This window comes from Scyliorhinus canicula, chromosome 6 (genome assembly GCF_902713615.1).
Source record: "Scyliorhinus canicula chromosome 6, sScyCan1.1, whole genome shotgun sequence".
Lineage (NCBI taxonomy): Eukaryota > Metazoa > Chordata > Chondrichthyes > Carcharhiniformes > Scyliorhinidae > Scyliorhinus > Scyliorhinus canicula.
Window position 1 is genome coordinate 79,141,843 of NC_052151.1, and position 22,915 is coordinate 79,164,757.

Consider the following 22,915-nt stretch of genomic DNA (forward strand, 5'->3'; position numbering starts at 1 on the left):
TAGATGGGCTGAATGGCTTCCTTCTGCACTGCAAATACTATGATTCTATGATTCAAGGGGGTTAATTGGGGGGATGACTGGGGAGGGGTGGCTGTGGGTGTATGGGGGAGGCAGGGTGGGTGGCACGGGGATGCCTCTGATGCGCTCGGGTGGCTCCAGTCGAGGTTCCCCTCCACCTTTGTCAGCACCAACCCTGCAACTAATGCTGCTGGGCTTCCTGCATGGTGCAGACCCACCCCCAAACCTCCATAGTGGGTAAGATACTATCCGGAGTGTGATGAGGTCATTGATGGTCATTAATTAACCGCTAGAATACTTCAATATGTGTAAGGGCAGGTGGACTGTCCATTGCTTCTCGTATCCACGTAAAATTTCAGATAAGTCAGGGGCGGGTGAACAGGTGGCAGGAAGACTACCCACTGGGTTTTATATGTTCCATTCCGGTTTCAAACACACCAGCAGATGAGTATGAAATCGAGGCACTCGTGTGATACAATTACAGATTTTCTTTTCAAACATACAGTTTCAGCTCTAAATCAAAAGATGAAGAATTATTAGTTGCGTGACTTCCAATGATGATCAGATCAATCTTATCTGGTGAATCACTTGGAGAGTATTGAAATAGTTTGGGTTTAAAGTGATTTTGTTTGTATTTACTGGTTGTGCAGAGTAGCTATTTGGCTTGGAAATTATTTCATGTCTACTTCGAAAATGCCTTTGGAACTTGTGCATAATTTGAATTCCAGGACAGCGTGCAGTGCTGAGTATTTTGACACACTTGAGTGTAGGAATTGATGGGACTTGTTACTGTGTGTTCTGCTACATCTAAACACTTGACTTTGTTTGTGTATCAATACAATAAATATACCTAGTGGTAATGGGTATCAGTACAATAAATATGCCTAGTAGTAACACAAGGAATTTTGGCTAGTCTTAGTTAACCTTGAAGATAAATATGTTTTTATTATGTGTCAAAAAGAATAACTAAGGATATTAATATTGGTGGGCAGCATGGTAGCACAAGTAGATAGCACTGTGGCTTCACAGCGCCAGGGTCCCAGATGAAAACAAAAAGTGAAATTCGCTCATTTTCACAAGTAGGCTTCAAATTAAGTTACTGTGAAAAGCCCCCTAGTCACCACATTCCGGCGCCTGCTCCGGGAGGCTGGTACGGGATTTGAACCGAGCTGCTGGCCTACCTTGGTCTACTTTAAAAGCCAGCTCTTTAGCCCTGTGCTAAACCATCCCCATTGGGATTCCCCGCTGGATCACTGTGCGGACTCTGCACATTCTCCCCGTGTCTGCGTGGGTTTCCTCCCACAGTCCAAAGACGTGCAGGTTAGGTGGATTGGCCATGCTAAATTGCCCTTAGTGTCCAAAAAGGTTAGGAGGGGTTATTGGGTTATGGGGATAGGGTGGAAGTGAGGGTTTAATGTGGGTCGGTGCAGACTCGATGGGCCGAATGGCCTCCTTCTGCACTGTATGTTCTATGTTCTAATATGACAATGATAGTGAAGAAAATGAAGCCATCTTACATTGGATTGGATTTGTTTTATTGTCATGTGCACCAAGGTGCAGTGAAAAGTATTTTAAAAAGCTTCATTTATGGGATGTGGACATCGCTGGTTAGCCCAGCATTTATTGTCCATCTCTAGCTGTCCTTCAGAAGGTGGTGATGAGTTGCCATCTTGAATTGCTGCAGTCCTTGAGGTGTAGGTGCACCCACTGTGTTGTTAGGGAGGAAATTCAAGGATGTTGCCCCAGTAACAGTGAAGGAGCGGCAATATAATTCCAAGTTGGGGTGGTGAGTGACTTGCAGGGGACCTCCAGGCAGTGGAGTTCCCAGGTATCTGCTGATCTTGTCCTTCTAGATGGTAGTGATTGTGGGTTTGGAAGATGCTGTTGACGGAACCTTGGTGAATTACTGCTCTACATCTTGGCTGTCACTATTCATCAGTGGTGGAGGGTTTGAATGTTTATAGAAGGAGGAGCAATCAAATAGGCTGCTTTGTCCGGATGGTGTCGAGTCTCTTGAGTGTTATTGAAGCTGCACTTATCCAGGCAAGTGGAGACTATTCCAATATACTCCTGACCTGTACCTTCTAGATGGTGGACAGGTGTTTTGGGGGTCAGGAGGCGAGTTTCTCGTCATAGGATTCCTAGTCTTTGACCTGCCCTAGTAGCCACAATATTAAAGTAGCAAGTCCAGTTCAGTCTCTGATCAATGGTAACCCCCAGGATGTTGGTTGTGGGGGATTCAGTGATGGCAATGCCGGGGGCGGGGGGGGGGGGGGGGGGGGGGGGGGTGCTTGGATCCTCTCTTGTAGGAGATGGTCTTTGCTTGGCACTTGTGTGGAGCGGATGCCACTTGCATTCTGCGTACAGTTCAAACGGATCATTCCATACATGAGAAAAAAACCATAGGGCATTTATAAATACGCACAGGGGCTGGTTTAGCACTGGGCTAAACAGCTGGCTTGTAAAGCAGAATAAGGCCAGCAGCGAACAGGTGCCAGAATGTGGCGACTAGGGGCTTTTCACAGTTACTTCATTGAAGCCTACTTGTGACAATAAGCTATTATTATTATCATATTATTACAAAAACATAGGGTATACATAGATACACAAAGTAAACACGTAAACAGACACGGGTGAAGCGTGCAGCAGAGAAGATATTTGAAGAGGTCAGTTCAGTCCATAAGAGGGTCATTCAGGAGTCTGGTAACAGCGGGGAAGAAGCTGTTTTTGAATCTTAGTGTGTGTCCTCAGACTTTTGAAAGAAGTTAGAAGAGTGAATGAACTGGGTGCGAGGGGTCTTTGATTATACTGCCTGACAGTCAATAGATGGAACTGTGTTCACGACTCTCTTTAATTTCTTACAGTCTTGGGCCAAGAAGTTGCCGTACTAGGCTGTGATGCAGCCAGATAGGATGCTTTATATGGAGTATCCATAAAAGTTGGTAAGAATCAATGTGGACATGCCACATTTACTTAGTTTCCTGAGGAATTATTGTCGCTGTTGTGCTTTCTTGGTCGTAGCGTTGACGTGGGTGGACCAGGACAGATGGTTGGTGGTGTGCACACCTAGGAATTTGAAGCTGTCAACCATCTCCACCTCGGCCCCATTGATGCTGACAGGGGTGAGTACGATACTTTGCTTCCTGAAATTAATGAATGAAAATTAATTTCATGAATGAATGCTACCATGCAGCATGGTAGCATGGTGGTTAGCATAAATGCTTCACAGCTCCAGGGTCCCAGGTTCAGTTCCCGGCTGGGTCACTGTCTGTGCGGAGTCTGCACGTCCTCCCCGTGTGTGCGTGGGTTTCCTCCGGGTGCTCCGGTTTCCTCCCACAGTCCAAAGATGTGCGGGTTAGGTGGATTGGCCAGGTTAAATTGCCCGTAGTATCCTAAAAAAAAAGTAAGGTTAGTGGGGGGGGGGGGGGGGGGGGGGGGTGTTGTTGGGTTACGGGTATAGGGTGGATACGTGGGTTTGAGTAGGGTGATCATTGCTCGGCACAACATTGAGGGCTGAAGGGCCTGTTCTGTGCTGTACTGTTCTATGTTCTATGTTCTAAAAATTAAATGAAAATCGCTTATTGTCACGAATAGGCTTCAGTGAAGTTACTGTGAAAAGCCCCTAGTCTCCAAATTCCAGCGCCTGTCCGGGGAGGCTGGTACGGGAATCGGACCGTGCAGCTTGCCTGCTTGGTCTGCTTTAAAAGCCAGCGATTTAGCCCAATGAGCTAAACCAGCCCTTGGAGCTATGAATAGCTCCATCGTTTTGCTGACATTGAGGGAGAGATTGTTGTCGTTGCACCACTCCACTAGGTTCTCTGTTTCCCCCCTGTTCTCTGACTCATCATTGTTCGAGATCTGACCCACTACGTTGTGTCATCAGCAAACTTATAGAACATAGAACATAGAACATTACAGCGCAGTACGGGCCCTTCGGCCCTCAATGTTGCGCTGACCTGTGAAACCATCTGAAGCCTATCTGACCTACACTATTCCATTTTCATCCATATGTCTATCCAGTGACCACATAAATGCCCTTAAAGTTGGCGAGTCTACTACTGTTGCAGGCAGGGCGTTCCACATCCCTACTACTCTCTGAGTAAAGAAACTGCCTCTGACATCTGTCCTATATCTACCACCCCTCAATTTAAAGCTATGTCCCCTCGTGTTGGTCATCACCATCCGAGGAAAAAGACTCTCACTGTCCACCCTATCTAACCCTCTGACTATCTTGTATGTCTCTATTAAGTCACCTCTCAGCCTTCTCCTCTCTAACGAAAACAACCTCAAGTCCCTGAGCCTTTCCTCGTAAGACCTTCCCTCCATACCAGGCAACATCCTAGTAAATCTCCTCTGAACCCTTTCCAAAGCTTCCACATCCTTCCTATCATGTGGTGACCAGAACTGCACGCAGTACTCCAGGTGCGGCCGCACCAGAGTTATGTACAGCTGCAGCATGACCTTGTGGTTCCGAAACTCAATCCCCCTGCTTATAAAGGCTAGCACACCATATGCCTTCTTAACAGCCCTATTAACCTGGGTGGCAACTTTCAGGGATTTATGTACCTGGATGCCGAGATCTCTCTGTTCATTTACACTACCAAGAATCTTGCTATTAGCCCAGTACTCTGCATTCCTGTTACTCCTTCCAAAGTGAACCACCTCACACTTTTCCACATTAAACTCCATCTGCCACCTCTCAGCCCAGCTCTGCAGCTTATCTATGTCCCTCTGTATCCTATAACATCCTTCAGCACTATCCACAACTCCACCGACCTTCGTGTCATCTGCAAATTTACTAACCCATCCTTCTACACCCTCTTCCAGGTCATTTATAAAAATGACAAACAGCAGTGGCCCCAAAACAGATCCTTGCGGTACACCACTTGTAACTGAACTCCAGGATGAACATTTGCCATCAACCACCACCCTCTGTCTTCTTTCAGCTAGCCAATTACTGATCCAAACCGCTAAATCACCTTTAATCTCATACTTCCTTATTTTCTGCAATAGCCTACCGTGGGGAACCTCATCAAACGCCTTACTGAAATCCATATATAGATGGAGTTGGTGTCAAATTTTGCCACACAGCCGTTTGTATACAGGGAGTATAGTAGGGGGGTACGTAGGCAGCCTTGTGGGCCCGGTATTAAGGATTATCGTGGTGGAGGTGTTGTTTAACCTTACTGACTGTGCTCTATGGGTCAGGAAGTCGAGAATCCCATTGCGGAGGGAGGAGCCAAGACCTAGGTTTTGGAGCTTTGATATGAGCTTGGCTGTGAATATGGTGTTGAAGGCAGAGCTGTATTCAATGATTAGGAATCTGACAAAGGAGTCCTCTTGTTGGGATGCTCTAGGGATGAGTGTAGGGTCAGGGAGATGGGATCTGCTGTGGACTGGTTGTGGCGTATGCGAATTGTAGTGGACCAAGGCATTCTGGGAGTATGGAGTTGATGTGTCTCATGACCAACCTCTCGACGCACTTCATTGGACAGCAGAATTGCACAGTGGTTAGCACAGTTGTTTCACAGCTCCAGGGTTCCAGGTTCGACTCCCGGCTTGGGTCACTGTGTGCGGAGTCTGCACATTCTCCCAGTGTCTGCGTGGGTTTCCTCCGGGTGCTCTGGTTTCCTCCCAAAGTCCAAACTTGTGCAGGTTAGGTGGATTGGCCATTCTAAATTGCCCTTGGTGTTCAAAAAGGTTACGGGGATAAAAGGAAAGGGTGGAGGTGTGGGGTTTAAGTGGGGTGCTCTTTCCAAGGGCCGGTGAAGACTTGATGGGCCGAATGGCCTCCTGCACTGTAAATGTTATGATTTTTCTTTCACTAACTATGTACAATCTTTATTTAAAAGGGCTGCATAAGAGAAATGTAATTTCACCATTATATTTAATACCAAAAGTTTTTTTTAAAATTGGACTCATTGCTAAAGAAACCACTTACATCAAATAAATAATTAAGCTATGCAACTTTGCATGTGGCAAGTTAAATGAATAAAGCTCAGTAAATGCAAATACTGCAGTTTTAACAAATTTAATATTTGCATTTCTTTCTGATTCATTCCTTTACATCTTTCACTCACTCAAGTAAAAATCCACATAAACATACTTAGTTTGTACTCTCACTAGATGGTGAACTTGTGCATTATCTTGCATGATCCCCAGATGCCATAGAGGAATGGCCTCTCTGCTCCTTGGAAGGAACTCAGATAGGGATTTGCTGTGGCTCCTACTCCTGGAGCGACTATAGGACTTGCGCCCCCGGAGCAAGATCTACAAGAGCTATGACTGCAAAACCGGGATCTGCTACGAGACCTGCGCTGTTTACGTTCTTCAACCCTGATGTTTCTTCCATTGAACTCTGTACCAGAGAGCTTCTCAAAAGCATTCTTCATGTCACTGTGGGAGGCACATTCAAAAAATCCTTCATTCAATTGGTGCCTGTGCGCATCCGCAAAGGTAACTTCTCCAGCCTGTCCCATGAAATCTTTCAGATCCTGCCAGCTAACTCTGGAAGATGAGGTCTCAACAATTACTCTGTTATCTGTACGAACTGGAGGCCCATTTCTTCCTTCACTGCGTTGATAGCTCTGGCTAAAGCCACCTTGATAACGTCTCCCTCGTCCTCCCCTATTGTGTGCTCTGGCATGCTCAACGTCACTCTTTCATTGCACAACTCTTTTCCATCCAGTTCATAAACTGCATCCTCTGCATCTCTCTAATCTTCAAACTCCACAAATCCAAATCCATTCTTCAAATCAATTTCTTTAATTCGTCCATATCCTTGGATAACCGCTTCACATTCTTTTCAGTGGTGTAAGGGCTTAGTCTGTCAATGAATACTCGGGCACCCACTGTTGCTGACCCAGAATACAAGCTCTCTCTGTATCTATTCTCTCTGCCGCTGATGCCTCTATTCACTCCCCCCCCCCCCCCCCCCCCCCCCCCTCAAAATCCTCTCAAAGCACTTCATAATGATTGATGTCAAGGCCACAAGACGGTAGTTGTGGAGGCACGTTGCCTGGTTCTTCGTTGGCACCGGTATGATGATGGTGGTCTTGAAGCAGGTGAGATCCTCGGAACGGAGTAGGGAGAGGTTGAAGATGTCCGCGAACACATCCGCCAGTTGGTCCATGCAATATCTGAGTGCACGACCAGGGATCCCGTCAGGACCTGTTGATTTCCAAGAGTTCACTTTGAAGAAGGCTGATCTGACTTTGGAAGCTGTGACGATGGGCATAGGTATGTCCACGGCTGCTGGGGCAGTTGACAACGGTTTGATGGTCCCCAGCTCGAACCAAGCAGAGAATGCATTGGTTTCTTTGGGAAGGCGTATGCTGCTGCAGGAGATTCTACTCTGTTTTGTAGCATGTTATGTTGTTTAAGCCTTGCCACAACCGATGAGAGTCCATGAAGTTAGTCTGTGACTCTAGCTTAGTTGGATATTGTCTCTCGGCATCCCTGATGACTTTGCGGAGGTCATACCTGGATTTCCTTTATAGGTCAGGGTCGCCTGTCTTGAAAGCCTCAGCTCTGGCTTTCAGTAGGGAGTCAACCTCCCGGTTAAACCATGGTTTCCGGTTGGAGAACACGATTACTACCTTCTTTGGCATGCAGTCTTCCACAGAATGATGAAGTCTGTGACGGTGGTGGCATACTCGTTTAGGTTTGTTACTGAGTTCTTAAATGTGGATCAATCCACTGATACCAAGCAGTCACGTAGTTGCTCTTCTCTTGCCTTAGACTAGCACTCTACGACCTTCTTAACCGGATTTCTGGCTTACGTTTCTGCTTGCATGTCGGGAGAAGGCACGCCGTCTTATTGTCCGATTTTCCGAAGTATGGTCAAAGATGGATCGGTAGGTGCCCTTGATTTTTGTGTAGCAGTGGTCGAGAGTGTTGGCACCATTGGTGGGACAGGAGATGTGTTGGTTGAAATTGGCAGTACACTCTTGAGGTATGGAATCATAGAATTTACAGTGCAGAAGGAGGCCATTCGGCCCATCGAGTCTGCACCGGCTCTTCGAAAGAGCACCATGCCCAAGCCCACACTCCCACCCTATCCCCATTACCCAGCAACCAGGACTTGTTGAAGTCCCCGTCCACGACGAACAAGGCCTTGGGTGTTCTGTTTCATTGTTATTTATAGCAGTGTACAATTCGTCAAGTGCCTTCTTCACTTCTGCCTGGAGTGGGATGTAGACAGCCATGATAATGGCTAAAGTGAACTCATGGAAGGTAGTATGAGTGGCATTTCACAGTCAGGTATTCCAGGTTCGGGGAACAGTAGCCCACCAGAGTAGCCATGTTTGAACACCAGGAGAAATTGATGAGGAAAACCTCTCCACTCTTCGCTTTGCCCGATGGTGCTGTGCTGTCCATCCCGTGTATTTAGAAGTCTTCAGGTTGTATGGCACAGTCCGGTGAGGCAGGGGTGAACCATGTCTCTGTGAAACAGAGCACACAGCAGTCTCTTAATTCCCTCTGAGAGGTAAGTTGAGCGTTGAGCTCAGCCAGCTTCTTTTCAATTGCTTGGACATTTACCAGGAGTATGCTGGGAAGAGGAGACTTGAAATCACATTGTTTTAGTCTCACCTGCAGACCGCTGCATTTCCCGCGCTTCCTCGGTTGGCTGCTCCTTCTGGATGGTCCCGGGATCCAATGGGAGATGTTGGACCTTGTGGAAGGTAAGTGGTTGCTCCTGGCGGGGGCCGGGGCGCTGGTTCCGATTTCAGGGTTGCCTCTGGCAGGGTCCAAGGGGGCTGGTTGTGATTTTGGGGTTGCCGGGTGGGCATGTTTGCGATCCGGTCGTGCCCCAGTGATCTGAGAGTACGGGTCTACCTTTCTGAGTGTCCGGGTCTTCGCTTTTTAGTCCGGGCTTGGGTCGCAGGCAGGGTCTTCCTGAAATGAAAAAATGAAAATCGCTTATTGTCATGAGTAGGCTTCAATGAAGTTACTGTGAAAAGCCCCTAGTCGCCACATTCCGGCGCCTGTCCGGGGAGGCTGGTACAGGAATCGAACCGTGCTGCTGGCCTCCTTGGTCTGCTATAAAAGTCAGTGATTTAGCCCATTGAGTTAAACCAGCCCCTGTGAGCTAAACCAGCCCCCTGGATCAGGTTGGGCTGGGTCCCATGTTCGTTTCCAGCGTTGGTGGTCTGGTTGGGCGCTCCTGGAATCGGACCACCACGTCAGTTCTTCTTTCCTCCATCTGACGGTACATCGGGGCACTGGGCGATAGCTTGCACCCCAGTGTACCTTTGTACATTGGTGGGATCACCTGGAAGAAGTCATGGCATCAGATTGATAACATGGATAGTGACTGCAGAACAATTTAGACCTGCATTGTCCCCAAACTTGCGAGTGCTATTTAATCGGGTGGCACAGTGGGTTAGCACTGCTGCCTCACAGTGCCAGGAATCCGGTTTCAATTCCAGCCTTGGGTGACTGTGTTGGGTTTTCACATTCTCACTGTGTCTGCGTGGGTTTCCTCCCCCAGTCCAAAGGTATGCAGGTTAGATGGATTGATGATGATCGATGTGCGGGGTTATGGAGAGTGGGCCGAGATAGAGTGCTGTTTCGGAGGGTTGGTGCAGACTCGATGGGCCGAAAGGCCTCCTTCTGCAGTGTCCGCATTTTATGGTTTTTGAAGAGAAAACTACTAAATTGATGAGCTTCAAACATATATACCTGCAGAAGGTATTTTCTTTTCAGCCTGGCCATCCTGAATTGCCCTTGGACTGAGTGGCTTGCTGGGCCATTTCACAGGGCATTTAAGAGTCAACCACATTACTCTGGATCTGGAGTCACATGTAGGCCAGATGAGGTAGGGATGGCAGATTTCCTTCCCTAAAGGACATTAGAGAACCAGATGGGTTCTTTATGACAATCGGCACTGGTTTAATGGCCCTCATTAGACCCTTAATTCATTTTGAATTCAAATTCGACTAACTGCCATTGTGGGATTTTAACGCAGGTCCCCAGGGCATTATCCTCGGTCTCTGTATATTTAGAAATTACGTTTCATATTTTTGAGCCCCGATTCAACTCTTGCAGAGTTGAAAAATAGACACTTTACATCTCTACATTTCTTAATCTCCATCCTCTTCCTGTATCCCCCAAATTTTCACTTTTGTTTTATTGTTAAATTATAGTGTGCTGTGATGAAACTAAACGAAACAAAACGTGCAGTTCTTTTACAACAATCATGAAACATTATTGGGAGAACCTCACTTAATATATTATGATGTGATGAAACCACACAACCCGAGTGGAAAAGTTATATTAATACTGATCAGAAGCTGGGTGATATTTCTTTCAGAACAAGGCTGCAATAAAATGTATGTAATTGAAATTCTGGCAGCAGAGATTCATGATTTAATCCTTAAAATACAATAATAGCATAGTTCCTTAATTGAAATGATTGGTCACTGATGAAGGCTGAAAAGCAGGATTTGTTCAGAAAATCCTACACTTTTAAATATAAATGATCTGTACTTAGCTTAGACGATTGAGATAGAACTTCCTTCAGAGGATGTTTTAGAAAATATTAATCATCTGTACACTCTATTGAGAACTCAGCACATGTATTTTTACCTTAATGTATTGTCCTTCTGTTTTAATACAAGTAGAAACATTTTGCGATTAGGTTTATATGTCTGTTATAAAACTGATTTAAAAGCAAAATGTTTGCCGGTTAGTAGTTCCCGATTCAGTCATCGCTTTGATCTGTTCTCAATTTAGGTTTTAATAATCATTACAGTCCATGTGGTATACCCACAGAGTATATAACATGTGGTATACCCACAAAGCATATAACATGTGGTGTACCCACAGAGCATATAACATGTGGTGTACCCACAGAGCATATAACATGTGGTGTACCCACAGAGCATATAACATGTGGTGTACCCACAGAGCATATAACATGTGGTGTACCCACAGAGCATATAACATGTGGTGTACCCACAGAGCTGTTACAAAGGGAATTCCAGTATTTTGATCCACTAACACCGAAGGAATGGTGGTATAGTTCCAAGTCAAGATGTTCAATTGGAGGGAAACTTGTACTTGGTGCTGTTCTCACCTGGAGAATATGGCAGGCAGCTTTGTCTTGGATGGTGTCAAATTTCACGAGTGCTGACTGTTGGAGCTGAATGAGATGCAGTTGTACCGTACTTGCTGAGCAATCCCTGATAATAGCTACAGTAAGAATCAATTTAAGTTCATCAGTCAAGGTCTACAACCCTTATTTTTCTAGGTGGAAGAAGTTGTGGGTTTGTAAAATGCTGTCAGGGCCTTGACAAATTGCTGCACTTCATCTTGTTGAAGGATGGATGGATTTGTTTATTGTCACTGTACCGAGGTACAGTGAAAAGTATTTTTCTTATAGCAGCTCAATAGATCATTAAGTACATGAAAAGAAAAGGAAATAAAAGAAAATACATAATAAGGCAACAAAAGGTACACAATGTAACCAGATAACAGTACACACTAGTGCCACTGTGTGCCAACCACCAGGCTCTTTGTCAAGTTGTATAAAATTTCTTGAGTGCTATTGGAGCTGCATAAGGTATTCCATGATTGGACAGCACCTGTTGAACAGTAAGTAGTTGCCATTGTCCCAGATGACCATGGTTGCTTTCCCCTTTAAGGGGGAGAGCTGACTGGTGGTTGTTTAACCTAAGGATCACCACACCTCAGGTGATGGGCAAGATTGTTATGAATTAGCTAGTGCGGGAATTGAACGCGCGTTGTTAGCCTCACAAACCAGCTGTCCAGCCAACTGAGCCCTGCCTGTAGAACAACCTGGAATGTCTTAATAGTTACACTAACAATTTATGTTAATCAGTTGAGTTCGTAATGTGGCTTATTTAAAGTGACATACATTCAAATGCAGCCACCTGTCGGCTGCAAACAAAATAAATATGTTCAAGCCTTGCACCTTTTTTGAATTACCTGGTAACTCAGGAGCCAAAAGTTGTTTTCTCCGTGGAAAAGCCTCTGCCAGCATGGATGGTTAAAAGGAACATTATGTTTAACTGACTTGCGAGTTTTTTGAAGAGGCAACAGAGGGTTGATGAGGTGTTGATTGGTAAAATGGACGTTCAGAAGGCATTTGATACAGTGTGTTGTACAACAGACTTGTGAGAAAGTTGTCGTTCATTGAATAAAAGGGGCTGTAGCAATGTGGATACAAAACTGGCTGAATAATAGGAAGCAGAGAGTCAATGGATTTTTTCAGGGGGGGGGGGGGTGGTGGAAGTTGTGTAGTGGTGTTCCCCAGGAGTCTATATTGGGAGCCTTGCTTGTCCTGATATTTTTAATGATTTAGATCTTGGTGTGCAGGGGACAATTTCTTAAGTTTTCAGACGGAACAGCACTCGGAAGTATTGTAAACTGTGAAGAGGACAGCGTAGAACTTCAAAACAATATGGACATTTTGGTGGAGTGAGCAGAAAGGTGACATAGAATTATAGAATCCCTACAGTGCAGTCGAGTCCACGCTGACCCTCTGAAAGAGCACTCTACCCAGGTCCACTCTCCAGTCCTCCTCACCCTATCCCCTAACTCCAACAGATGAAGTTCAATGAGGATAAGTATGAAGTGATGCATTTTGGTGAGAAGAACCTGGACAGACAATATAAAGTAAGAAATCTTACAACACCAGGTTAAAGTCCAACAGGTTTGTTTCAAACACTAGTTTTTGGAGCACTGCTCCTTCCTCATTCACCCCAGTCCAACGCCGGCATCTCCACATCAGACAATATAAAATAAGGGGCAAAATTCCTAAGGGATTGCAGGAGCAGACAAACAAGCAGAGGGACCTTGGTGTATATGTGAACAGATCATTATAGGTTGCAGGACTGATGGAGAAATCAATAAAGCATATAGTATTCTGGGCTTTATTAATAGGGGCATAGGGTACCAAGAGCAGATATGTTGAACTTATACAAGGTACTAGTTAACCCGAGTCAGAATATTGCGTGCAGTTCTGGACACCACACTATAGGAAGGATGTGAACGCATTGGAAAGAGTGTAGTATAGTTTACAAGAATGAATCCAGGGTTGAGAAACTTCAGTTATGAGGATTTATTGGAGAGGTTAGGACTGTTCTTCTTGGAGAGAAGGCAGCTAGGACGAGAGTTGTTCGGGGCCAGGGTTTAGAAAACACTAAATATATTATGGAGTTCACCTGACCTATAACTGTTTACTGATTTTGGCTACGATAAGCACAAGAGACTGCCTTTCAGGTGATATTCAACAGAGTTCTTTGCTGCTTTTAATCAAAAAATAAGCTTTATTCTACAAATTTTGTTAACATTTTATAAATACACAGAGTAAGAATTTTTATCAACTACAAACAAAAACCCCACACAGCTACAGTAATCTTATGTATCACCCTTAATGAATTCTCCTTTAACTGTTCCAATTCAATAACAAAATCCAAGTAAAACCAGAAACCCCTGTATGGTCTGTTAAAAGGTTTTTAAAGGTGGCCAGCCCATGACATTCTTACTGGTATAAGACTTGTTATTGATACTCTGTTCCCTTTTTCAAACAACAGGCTTGAATTTCTTCTAGAAAGCAATTATCTCTTTCAAGTTATCAAGCAGTTTGGAAACAGCTTTTAAAATGAAGATAGACAATTCTTTCACCCTGCGCAGTTCAAAACCACTCCAAACTCAAAGCAAAAGTAAAAACTCACAGAGCCACAGCCCAGCTCCACTCACAGAATAACATAATTGAAGCCATGTGATAAGACAAAAACATTTCTTAAAGGGACACTCCCATGACAGTTGATAGAGACATTCAAAATTATGAGTGGACCAGACAGAACAGATAAGGAGAAAATGTTCCTGCTCATAAATGGATCAAAAATGAGAGGGCAGAGATTTAAAGTGATTTGCAAAAGAAGCAGAATTGATGTGAGAAAAAACGTTTCCATACAACGAATGGTTTGAGTTGGAATTGCACTGCCGGGAAGTGTGGTGGAGGTATGTTCAGTGAGACATTCATGAGGGCACCTAATTGAATACAAACAATATGCAGGGGTACAGGGAAAAGGCAAGGAATCATGATGTTTGTTTGGGAAGCCGATGAGCCAAATGCCCGCCTTCTGCATCATAACCATTCTGTGAAGAGAGTCAAGTTGAAAGCAAGTCAGTACCCCTTTCTGCTGTATAAATTGTAGTATAAATTGTTGCAATTGTTTGAAATTTGAAATTTTTGCATTTGTCCTGATGAATGCAGGATGAAAGGCTCTAGAATTCGGCACTTTTGTCCATGTTTGCATGATGGCAATAATGAGGTAAGCTGATGAGTGCCATCTGCAGAACCCAAACTGAGCACCAATGAGCAGATTGCAGCTGAGTATGTTCTGCTTGATAGCATTGTCAACAACATCCACCGTTTTACAGATAACTGAGACCAGCCTGTTGTACACAGGTGTACATGTTAGGTGCTGGAATATTTTCAAAATAGATGTTCGGTCAAGATTAGTTAGTATTCGTATTTGTTAGCTTTGTCTATGTTTCATTCATTTGTGCAACTGGGCAAAAAAAACTAAAATTATTTTTTTGTTGCAGTTGGAATTATACCAATTAAATTAGTTATATCGTATCATTTTGAATATAGAATTACAATAATTCTTCTCATTATCTGTTATTTAAATATCTGCAGTTCAGACTGATCACTGCTGTGCTGCGAAATATCAAGTGTAATTGTTTTAATTCGGCGTCCTGATATTGAATGAGTCACTTAGTTTATTTTAAAGCAATGTTTGCTATCTTTGCAGAAAAACATTAGCAAACAATTTTTCTACGTTTGCCAAATATTCCGAGCAGTGACGTAGTTTATTTCAAAATGTGTCTTTGCGTCACGGAAGCCGTGTGTTCTTTACCTGCTGACTTCTACTTGTATAACACATTGCGACTGTTTCTAATGCTTCCAGTCACCTTACAACCTGGGAGTGATGGTCGTCTCGGAATTTTCCCAGCCTACAATTCAAATTTAATTTTTTTTTACAATACTCAATTATTATTTCTTCCAATTAAGGGGTAATTTAGTGTGGCCAATCCCCTAACCTGCACATCTTTGGGTTGTGGGGGTGAAACCCACGCAGACACGGGGATAATGTGCAAACTCCATATAGGCAGTGACTCGGGGCTGGGATTGAATTTGGGTCCTCGGTGCTGTAGGCAGAAGTGCTAACCACTGCGCCACCGTGCTGCCCCCAATTCAAACTTTTCAATGAAATTTTACAGACACCTTTTTATTTCGTCAGGAAAGTTTAAAGGATATATGAAAAAGAAATACACCCTTTCCTTTCACTGCTGTTCTTAGTTTTGCTTTTTCCCTTTCCACAGGCTTATATGGCTGTGCATTATTCCTTGGGCAAGTGGTACCTTGTTTCCAGAGTGTTTCAAGAACGGTATTAAGTTAGCCACCAGAAGGTGAGTACTCAGTTGTTTTTCTCTCTCACTGTGAGGAAGTTATTTTACTTCTGTTCACTGCATAATCTGGCAGCGCTGTTATTGAATAAGCTGCTGTATGAGAGCATGGGAGCACTGAACCAGCATAGAAGTGTATAGTATTTATAGTAACATGCACCTTTAGAATTTAGGGGCACAAAATTTGTCCTATTTTGGTTGATAATGTTCCTGTGATGTGTTTTCAGAAATTTTATTATGATAAAGACGCTCTTCTTTTAGACTTAAGACAAGCTCTTAATAAGTTAGTCATCATAATAGCAAGAATGTATAAACTTCAAAACAATGCATTTAACATAAAATTACAGATAATGTAGAAACCTGCCACCTCTCCCTTGCAATAACATCTGCATTATGAATTCTCAAACAAGCTGTGAAAAATTTCTTCTGGATATTCTTATGGATTTGACAGTGGATGTAATTTTCTGTTATAAAATTAGCCTTCCTTTCATTTTGAAATTTCAGTCATTACAAATTATGATTAGTGCTCATTTTTATAACGGATCTGGTAAAAGATTTTGAGGAAGCGAGCATCATTGACAGCTATTTTCTATGATTATCTGAAAGGTTAAATACATTCAGCCCTCAGCTTCTGCTTGCAGATTGCACAGCATCTTTTGTTATCCACTGGGTATACATCTTTTCAAAAACAAATTGACTGCTGTCGGATCTGTTAAAAGGTTTTTGAAGATTACTATGAGTATTTTGTGCCATGAATTCAAGATAATGCCTCAGCTAGACTGAACTTCATTCTTATTTCAGTCATGAAACACAAGTTGTGGATGCAGTCTTTACAGAGCAACTTTTGTGTGGATAAAACATGGGGCGCAAATTTCATGTGCATGGCGCTGCTTCTAAGGGGCACATTTGGATTTCCACGCCATTTGTCCCTATCTCCCTGGTCGTGCTGCATTCTCCGAGGACATGTGCGTACTCTGTCTGCACTGAAGCACATTGATTTGGCTAATGTCACACAGCCCAAGCAACTAGTGTGATGCTAGGATCCCAAATTTGAACAATGCAGACCATGGCAATTGTGTCATCAACTCTGGAAAAAGGAAGTTTAACGCAGCAAGGTGGATTAGTGCAGTAGTGTAATTTGGAGGACCAAGAAATGAAGAAGGCAGACCCATTTAGATTTTTGGAACTTTCACTCATGCAAATTATCTGAAAGCATTTTGGAGCATTTTTGGAGATGTTTTGGCGGGTTCCAGCATTTTCCAGATACTGCCGCTGCAACCTCACGAGGATGAAAGAGGTGTTGGTGACTGGTGTGCACACTGGCTGCAACAGGCATGGGGCTGGACGTGCTACTGGGTCTGCAGGATGGCGTGGATGTGGAGTGGAGGCTGCAGAGAGGCAAGCTCATGGCCATGTCCTCCGCCCTGTTTTGAGCCAGCTTCTTCCATGTTCATTGATGGTGACAAGCAACTGCCTGGTCGGCCAGGCAAGGACCAAATATCTTGGTATGCATGCCCATTTAATGTTACCCTGCATGCCACTACTTTGAGGTTCTCATTTGAGTCCTCAGCAGAATTACTTATTTGCCACCTTGTTCACAGGTGAACTGGTAAACAAACCACTTTTTACCCCTCATTGCATCTGAGTTGTGCCTGGTGATTTATGATGTATTTATGATGTGCTGATCTCAATTTTATGGTGAGGAGTTGCTCCATCAGTCCTGAGCTGTTCCGTTCTTCCCTCTTCCTGGTGCTCCTGGAAAAATGATGTGCAGATGCCGGCGTTGGACTGGAACGAGCACAGTAAGAAGCCTTACAACACCAGGTTAATTCCAACAGGTTTGTTTCAAATCACTAGCTTTCGGAGCACAGCTCCTTCCTCAGTTGAATGAAGAGGTGGGTTCCAGAAACATGTATATAGACACAGTCTTGCATCTTTGAATTTGTCTATATATATGTTTCTGGAACCCCCCTCTTCATTTACCTGAGGAAGGAGCAGTGCTCCAAAAGCTAGTGTTTGAAACAAACCTGTTGGACTTTAACTTGGGGCAGGATTCTCCCGCAACTGGCCGGATGGCCCATCGCCGGCACCAAGAGCGGTGCGAACCACTCTGGCGTCGGGCCACCCGGATGTTGCGGAATCCTTTGGGAGCTAGGCCGCCGCCGGAGGGGTTAGCGCCGTGCTGAAGGGCCACCGTGGGCCGCCGCGAGTTGGCGCATGCGCAGAACCGCCGGCATGTTTCCTGCGCATGCGCAGGGGGTTTCTTCTTTGCGCCGGCCATGGCGGAGCCCTACAGAGGCTGGCGTAGAGAGAAAGAGTGCCCCCATGGCACAGGACCCCCCACAGATCGGTGGTCCCCGATCGCGGGCCAGGCCACCGTGCCCCCCCCCGAGGACTCCGCTAGCCGCCGTCCAAGTCAGGTCCCACCGGGATGGACCATGTCCATTTCACGCTAGCGGGACTGGCCGAAGACAGGCGGCCGCTCGGCCCATCGGGGCCTGGAGAATTGCCGGGGGCTGGGGGGCGCTGCCAATTCTCCATAATCCCCGGCCCGAAAACCGGCACCGGAGAATTTGACTGCTGCCGTTAGAGCGGCAGGGCGGGATTCACGCCGTCCTGCGGCCATTCTCCGAACCGGCGGGGGTCGGAGAATCCCGCCCCTGGTGTTGTAAGACTTCCTGCTGGGAGAAGACACATAGAATATCTTGGATGTCTCAATACAGGATCTCAGAATAGAAAAACTTTTAAGGAATGGGATGTTGGTGGAAAGCAGGTTGTCCATGGTCGTACTATCTGCAGCTTGCCCATCAGTCACCTAGCAGTATGAGTGTGTGCTGTGAGTGGAGAAGGGTTGTAAGGTATGAAGATGCTGACATCCTCTGTGTTCATGGTAATGTTGGATATTTCAGGCTCTCACAGCTGTCATCTTGGTGCAGTGAAACATCTCATCTGTGGGGTTAGGAATGTAAGCATCCTTGTATCTTACTCTGCTCTAGTCTTTTCTCTGGTGTGCCTTTAAGAGATGGCCTTTCCTGAATGCAGTCAAACAGTGCTGCTGGGCCTCCTGCTATGTGTAGAACAGTGTTGTGAAGCAAGGAGCAGCATTAGAACATAGAACATAGAACAGTACAGCACAGAACAGGCCCTTCGGCCCTCGATGTTGTGCCGAGCCATGATCACCCTACTCAAACCCACGTATCCACCCTATACCCGTAACCCAACAACCCCCCACCCCTTAACCTTACATTTTTAGGACACTATGGGCAATTTAGCATGGCCAATCCACCTAACCCGCACATCTTTGGACTGTGGGAGGAAACTGGAGCACCCGGAGGAAACCCACGCACACACGGGGAGGATGTGCAGACTCCACACAGACAGTGACCCAGCCGGGAACCGAACCTGGGACCCTGGAGCTGTGAAGCATTTATGCTAACCACCATGCTACCGTGCTGCCCTTAGAGGTGCTCCAGCTAGCACCAAGTAATTCTGATGAGATGGATGTATGAAGTTTGCGTGTTGCTTTCTCCAAAAACGCCCATGCTTGAAAATCGGGGAAAATGAGTTTCAGGTTGACTGCCTTTTGTTAAAATAGCTCTGCAGAAATTTCCTCCAACTAAATATTAGGAAGGCTGAAGATGCTGCTTTTGGTATCTGTCCCAAACTCTGTTCTCTGGAGACCAACTCCAGCCCTCTCCCTGGTAACTGAGGCTGAACTATACTATTTGCAACTTGTATGTTATATTTGACCCCAAGATGAACTTCCTCCTCACCCCCGTTCCCCCAACTCTAGCCCTCTTTCCTCCTTGATGATGCTCCTTAAAACCCACCTCTTTGACCACACTTTAGATCATTGGGCTGAGTATCACCTTTTGTGGCTTGGTGACAATTTTCTAATGATCCTGCGAAGTTCCATGGGCCTTCTTCTATATCGACGGCGCTGTGTAAAAACATGTTGTTCTACTGGTGAAAGGTTATCGCCCCAAAGTATTAACACTGTCCATCACTGATGTTGTCTGACCAGATTACTATTTCCTGCATTTTATTTTTAAGTGGATTTGAAGTCATGTTCATTTTGATTCACGTGATTTATGGAGGCAAAATTTAACGCTATTCTTAGTAGAGAATGTGAACTAGTATTAAGGAAGGCATAGGAGGATTTCTGGTGATGGCATGTAGCGAGCAGTCGCACACGTGTTGGCTCCCGCCAGGATACTTTGTTTCTGGCCCTATTCGGCCAGTTTTTGGGTGGCGTTTGGGGGGGGGGGGGGGGGGGGAACTTGAGCAGTTCGATAAGATAAGGTTTCCATGTAAAAGTAATGCCCAAAAAGTATAAAAGAAGGCAGCAGATAGGCAAAGAATCATCGTCAGACTCTGAAGCCTCTCGTGCTTTGTTGACGGAGCAAATGTCGGACGCTCCTGCCGTGACTCTGACTCTGACAACTCTGTGGACGGCGCAGATGCTTGCACGCTTCTTGGCAGAAGAACTTAAGAAGAGGCGGCAGGCAGTCTCTCAGGACCACGAAAAGGCGTAGATCGCTGTCTGTGCGGAGTTTGCACTTTCTCCCTGTGTCTGTGTGGGTTTCCTCCGGGTGCTCCGGTTTCTTCCCACAGTCCAAAGATGTGCAGGTTAGGTGAATTGGCCATGATAAATTTCCCTTAGTCTCCAAAAAGGTTGGGAGTGGTTACGGGGATAGGGTGGAGGTGTGGGCTTAGGTCGGGTGCTCTTTCCAAGGTCCGGCGCAGATTCAATGGGCCGAATGGCCTCTTTCTACACTGTAAATTCTATGATGCTATAAGATGTTTGGGAAGATGGTGGGGAAGGGGGGATTGCCATCCCCTCCTGAGTTGGTCCGGGCCCATCGGTTGCTCAGACAGAAGCCCCGATCCGGGGAACCACCACGGGCGATTATCCTCCGGTGCCACAGTTGTCAGGAGAAGGAACAAGTCCTGAGGCAGGTAAAGGACCTATCAGGACTATAGGTGAGAGAGCCAATCTGTCAGGATATATCACGATGTGGGAGCAGAACTGGATAGAAAGCATGTGGCTTTCAACAAGTTCAAGGCTGCAGTGTTCGATTTGGGATGGTATACCCTGTGTGCCTTTGAGTGACTTAGAAGGAGAAAACTATTGTTTGGCGCCCGCCGGAGGATGCAGACAAGTTTGTAAGGAAGCATGGGCTGGGGGAGAACTAATTGTTATGTGCATTTGTATCTGCATTTATTGAGATCTTGTATTGTGGTGGAGGGATTTGCTGGTGTGTTTTCTGGACAAGTTTGGAGTTTGTATTTTTGTGGTTGTTTATGGGCTGGGTGTTTTTTTTCCTCTTCTGTATTAAAATTGAATATGGGAGCAGGTACAGCAATTGTTAAACATTTATTCTGTCCCCTTCTCCAGTGCCCAAGTCAGAGGTGATTATTTCAATGGACGCTGTAAAATTGTTTGACAGGGTGGAGTAGGGGTACCTATTTGAAATGTTTGGAAGGTTTGGCTTTGGGCAAACTTTTTATCATGGATTTGGCTTTTGTACATGGCCCCCACTGCAAATGTGTGTATGAATGCCCCGAGCTCGGGTTACTTCCAGTTGAGCAGTATTGGAGGCGTAATGGAGATCTTAGACGTTGGATACAAGTTAAATATGGGGAACAGCAAGGTGTTCCCAATTGAGACTAGAGGCCAGGAAAGTAGGTAGGGGAGTTGTCTTTTAGGGTAGTGGGGACAAGGTTTAGATACATAGAGCGCATACGACGGTGGCACGGATGAGTTGGTTCTTTGAGGGGGTAGAGGATGGCTGTGGGCGATGTGCATGGGGGGGCCTGCGATTCACGTTGATATGTTGCAGGCTTGTCCAAGATTATTTAAATTATAAATTTAGAGTACCCAATTTTATTTTCAATTAAGAGGCAATTTAGTCTGGCCAATTCACCTACCCTGCCCATCTTTTTATGTTGTGGGGGTGAGACCCATGCAGGCATGGGGAGTGTTAGAGGTGAAAATATTCACACGAAAGCCTGAGTATAAGTAAAAAAGCAGTTTATTATATCAGAATTCTGGGAGAAAAGGCCTGAGGCTCTGCAGTCTATTGACAGCACCCTTTTCTCACTTGAGCTAAGACTCCCACTAGTTAAAATACAGATTCAAGGAGCGGAATTAGTTGTATTCTCATGTACATACAATCAACGATATTCGCATCACACTTCATTACATGCAGTCAATCAATTTTCCTAGCATCCCAGTTATCACATATATGGTTAAAGTGGGTATTGTCTTACCCACCCCTAACTTCATACACAAGTCATTCTAAACTAACATAAGGATGTTTGGGGCAGCACGGTAGCACAAGTGGATAGCACTGTGGCTTCACAGCGCCAGGGTCTAAGGTTTGATTCCCCGCTGGGTCACTGTCTGTGCGGAGTTTGCACGTTCTCCCCGTGCCTGCGTGGGTTTCCTCCGGGTGCTCCGGTTTCCTCACAGTCCAAAGACGGGCCGGTTAGGTGGTTTGGCCATGATAAATTGCCCTTAGTGACCAAAAGAAAATGTTAGGAGGTGTTATTGGGTAATGGGGATAGGGTGGAAGTGAGGGCTTAAATGGGTCGGTGCAGACTCGATGGGCCGAATGTCCTCCTTCTGCACTGTATGTTAGATGTTCTATGTCCTGTCTACAGCTGGGGTCCTTGGGCTTATCAAGGGCATATAACATTTCTTGTTCTGTGAAGCTGTTATCAGTGGCTGTTAAAATACTCCCTAGGTTTTCATGAGGTAGTTTACACAGTTTGTAACTTATTGTGAAAGGAAAGTGGCTAGTTTGGCTATTTTGTGTCTTTAGTATTGCTTTCATAGCTAAATGCCATTTTGTGTCCTTTCTGATATTAACAAGCATTGTGTATACACTATCTAGTTCTACAAATTGCCTCTTCAAAACAGGCTTCTAAGCCAATGAGTACCTTTTGTCTCAGCAGAACTATTCAGATGTAATAAAGGAGCACAAATGTAGTTACAGGGCCACCTATAATTTATATCATAGTCTAGTAGATGCCCTCCAACAGGGAGAATGTCCAAACTCCACATGGCCAGAGACCTGCAAACTCTGTCCTCCGGATTGAGACCAAGCTTGCTGTGGACAAGTGGTTGAATAGACACTACATTCATGGTCATACCTCATCCAAACAGATAATGGTACAGTGAGACGGAACAGACAAGCAGTAGTGGTCACTTAAAAACAACCTTCTACACAGGCAAAGGAGTCATCTACCCAATCAAAAGGCCAGAGATGCTGTGTTTATCATGGCACCTAGATGACTGAAAATAATGAAACTGATTGATCCATTAATTTTTCTTCTGCTCAGTAAAGTTTGAGAGATCACACGGAGGACTCAAATTCATAGAATCATAGAATTTACAGTGCAGAAGGAGGCCATTTCCCAAACTCTTCCAAAGGAGCTACAAACC

At 45.1% G+C, this 22,915-nt stretch overlaps 1 protein-coding gene and 1 pseudogene across 1 annotated transcript in view; one reads left to right on the plus strand and one right to left on the minus strand.

Moving 5' to 3' along the window:
• gpr63 (G protein-coupled receptor 63) overlaps positions 1-22,915 on the plus strand; it is a 148,800-nt gene that overhangs the window by 68,713 nt on the left and 57,172 nt on the right. The window contains exon 3 of the mRNA XM_038799551.1: positions 15,382-15,468. The gene's annotated coding sequence lies outside the window, so the exon portion shown is untranslated. The remainder of the gene's footprint in view (positions 1-15,381; positions 15,469-22,915) is intronic.
• On the minus strand, positions 6,091-7,671 carry LOC119967924 (annotated as a pseudogene).